This window comes from Alternaria ethzedia (genome assembly GCF_023757985.1).
Source record: "Alternaria ethzedia strain BMP 0044 chromosome Unknown scaffold_163, whole genome shotgun sequence".
Taxonomy (NCBI): domain Eukaryota; kingdom Fungi; phylum Ascomycota; class Dothideomycetes; order Pleosporales; family Pleosporaceae; genus Alternaria; species Alternaria ethzedia.
Window position 1 is genome coordinate 399 of NW_026056356.1, and position 3,802 is coordinate 4,200.

General features: G+C 31.7%; 5 non-coding genes across 5 annotated transcripts; all 5 read right to left on the reverse strand.

The window, feature by feature from the left end:
* Nucleotides 1-256: 256 nt before the first annotated feature.
* On the reverse strand, nucleotides 257-329 carry J4E87_011090. The gene has a single exon. It is a non-coding gene; the product is annotated as a tRNA-Phe (tRNA).
* A 1,200-nt stretch (nucleotides 330-1,529) lies between these two features.
* On the reverse strand, nucleotides 1,530-1,601 carry J4E87_011091. Its single transcript has one exon. It is a non-coding gene; the product is annotated as a tRNA-Ala (tRNA).
* Nucleotides 1,602-1,633: 32 nt separating this feature from the next.
* On the reverse strand, nucleotides 1,634-1,706 carry J4E87_011092. Its single transcript has one exon. It is a non-coding gene; the product is annotated as a tRNA-Glu (tRNA).
* A 97-nt stretch (nucleotides 1,707-1,803) lies between these two features.
* On the reverse strand, nucleotides 1,804-1,876 carry J4E87_011093. Its single transcript has one exon. It is a non-coding gene; the product is annotated as a tRNA-Met (tRNA).
* Nucleotides 1,877-2,309: 433 nt separating this feature from the next.
* On the reverse strand, nucleotides 2,310-2,380 carry J4E87_011094. The gene has a single exon. It is a non-coding gene; the product is annotated as a tRNA-Thr (tRNA).
* Between the last annotated feature and the right edge of the window lie 1,422 nt (nucleotides 2,381-3,802).

Below are 3,802 nucleotides of genomic sequence, written 5' to 3' on the forward strand. Positions count from 1 at the left end.
CACCTTAAATAACCTAAATTTAGTAGTATTTTCATTCATCATAAAAATTAAATAATTAGTAAGCTGTATACCGTTTTTAATTTATCTTTTATAATAAACGAATACTACTGTTTAAATAATATGCTCGAGATAAGATTTGAACTTATAACCTAAACATCTTAAGAGTTCCGCTCTATAGTAAGTATTTGTGTTTCTACTTAAAAAATGTAGATAATAAACAAAGCCGATAAATTTACTAAATGTAAAAATAAGCTATTGCCTGAGATAAGATTCGAACTTATAACCTAAGCATCTTCAAAGCTCCGCTCGGCCAATTGAGCTTCTCAAGCTTTTTTTTTTAATTATATATCTGTTTAAATATAACGTACCACTTTTCTTATAACTACGTATGGATCATTCACTTATGTTAAAAAATCTAGCTGCTTCAGAATTAGATCTAAAACTTTTTACTTCTCCGTTTATAGTATCTATACTATCCACAGCTAAAGCAGTTTTTGAATTAAGTATCCTATTTGCTCTTGAAATTTCACTATGTTTTTTACCAAAAAAAGGATGTTTTTCTTTGGTGTTATTGATACTCATAATACTTTTTGTTTTTTCTGAATGTGTAAATCCTAAAGACGAACCTGCTATTTTTAAGATGTTATATGAAGGACTTAGTTTATCAATATAATACTGCTCTCTAGTAATAAGCTCTTCTTTTTCACAATACTCTAAAATGTCCAATGTAAAAGCGTTGTATCCAGCCAATGTTTTAATAAAGAAGAATATATTTTAGATTTACTCTTCTAACTAAGCATATAATTAGTATTAAGATAATACAGAAATCTTCTAGTTAAATTGGTTGAGCTTCCCACATAAGATTTTTTACTATGTACATTAGTTCACCTGTATATACCTGATTTTCCTCTATTTTCATTTAAAATCTTATCCCTATCAGAAATCACATCCAAATAAGTTATAACTGGTACTGTATTTAGTACGTATACCTCTAACATAAATAAACTACTTTCTCCCTTTTGAAATAGTTTCTTTTTTTTCAATGAAAAAAAATAAACAAACAGTAAAGAGAGACACCCATAAACCATATCTATATTAAAAATAGTAAGTAAAGCACCGGATATAGATAAGAGACAAAAACCTAATGTACGTCAACCCTCCATTGATAAGGTTGAAGGTAGTAAAACATGAAAGCAGGATAGTAACATCTTTTTAAGGACAAAAAGGTTAAACCCGCCTCCGGAGATTTTTACTATGTTTATTCTTCTTTTCATTAGTTTAATAAAGAGTTGCACTTTATTTACAATAAAAATCAAATTGTAATTTCACTAGTCCCGGCCCCCCCCCCTGTAAAGGGGGGGGGGGAGGGTCCGAGCCTTGCCCCAAGGCGTGGACAAGTCCCCGCCCAGCCCCCGTACAGGGTTAAAAAAATTTTACATCCTAAAGGATGTAAACATTTTTTTAGGGGGCTAGTTTAAACTTTCAATTTTAATAAAGAGCTTCTCGAGCCTAGTCTCTTTAAACATTAATGGAGATATTAGGACTCGATCCTAAAATAACGATATGCAAAATCGCAGTTTTACCAATTAAACTATATCCCCTTAAGTTAATACATAAAAATAACTTATAAAGTAAGCCCAAGCGGGGTTTGAACCCGCGCATTTAACAGTGAAAATGTTACGTCTTAACCACTTGACTATTGGGCCTTAGATTTTATATAAATGCTTAAAACCGCAAAATATAAGAGTAAAAAAAAACAGTATTTAAATACTATGTAAAAGTAACAATATATTTATTTCCCTATAAGGCCAGAATGATTTGAACACTCATCTGAGCTGTTATGAGCAGCTTGCTTTACCTATTAAGCTATAGCCTTTAACTATGCGGACAAAGGACTTGCACCTCTATTTACTGGTCATGAGCCAGGTATGTTACTATTACATCAATCCGCGTTCATATTTGCCAGTAATTTTTTTTTTACACATATCCTATGTAAAAAAAAATTTTACAACCCCTTTTTCTTCTTACTTTTTTGTTTGATATATCCTATATATAAAAAAAAAGGTTAAAAGAGACTGGAGGGCTAATTTTTTTTTTATCTCAATGGTTTATTGCTATAGTTTCTTTTTTTTTCGTTTGGACCCCCTCTCCAGCTTTTTTTTTTATTTATATAAATAAAAAAAGCAGAAGAGAGGGGGGGGGGTTATGAAAAAAAAAAATAAACAAACAGAAAAAAAAGAAACGAAAAAAAAGTTAAGCAAAAGAAAAACAAACAACCGCAAGCTTATGGGGAAGGAAAATATCTAAATAGCCCAGTACGAGAATTGCACTCATATCTTCCGATTACAAAACGGGTGCATTACTATTATGCAAACCAGGCTAAATAAAGTATTTTTAATGATAAGTATGTTATTTAGTTAATGATAAAAATTAGTACTTTATACCTAAGAACATCAAAGCCCTTTCAGCCAAAGCCTATAACCCCTTAACCATGTTGTTAGAACTAGAGTTAACTGTTGCTACTATTCTAGCACTAACCCTATGAAAAATGGGATTCGTAATGTTATACTACGTTTCTAAGAGTATCCTAAGGTAAGCTTCGTGCCTAGATGCATTCAGCACTTATCTTAACTAACATAGCTTTCCTGCCATGCCTATACTATGTATAAATACTTGAGTATAAAAGTATTACCCTCTATAGCTCAAATAGGTAATAGATTCACATTGAATCTATCTATATTACTCTCCTTCTTCTGTAGTTACCCATTAACTAGTTAGTAAGGAGAACCTATTCTTGCCGTAATTTATCTGGTTAATATTAAGCGCATAAACAACAGGTAAACCATAGGTTACCATACCCAACTCCTTTCGTACGAAGGGGCTATCCTTATTTTACTCCAATTTCCTCTAGAAGATAGAAACCATACTGTCTCACGACGTATTTAACCCAGCTCGTGTAGCTCTTTAATCGACGAACAGTCGTACCCTTCATGATTCCTGCATTCATGTGGATGAGCTAAGCCGACATCGAGGTGCCAAACTGCGCACTCAATTTGTACTCTCTGGCGCAATTAGCCTGTTATCCCCAGCGTAGCTTTTTCAATAATACAAGACCTTTCCTTACTGCGTCTTGCGGTCTTTATGCCCTGCTTACGCAACTGATAGACGTGTATGTCAAACAGTAAAGCAAGATTAAGCCATTAAACTTTGGAAGTATATATCAACATCATTTCTTATACAGATATTCTGTAAAAAAAATAACTAATAGTGTTATAATTACATCTTGTTTTACCATTAGATAGTAATTATTAATACTATATATACACCTATTTTCCACATAGGTAAAATCTTACTTATATTAAATTGTTTTAGTTCTAACTTAAATAGAAATATAACTGAATTAGTTATAGATACCATTTTTTTTCTTAACAAAAAAAAATGGTAAATATAAAAAATAACAAACTAAATATAGTAATTAAAAAATTAAAATATACAAGGCAATTATTTAATAAAAGCCCTATATAATTTGCGTATAGCATATTACAAAAATAAATTTGGATACTCCCAGGTACTCTTTATGGGATCTGTGCCCCGCATAAACCATCTGCTAGCCATTGTCTCCTGAGCTTGATATAATCTCCCTCCTTTTATGGATTACATTCAGACGTCAGTTACACAAATGTAACCTATTCTACTGATATAACAACCAGAGTAAAGGTGTTTCAATTTTGTCGCTCAACTACCTTATTCCCTAAAACCTGTTAAATTATACCCTATAACTAGTAACAGTAAAGCTGCATGG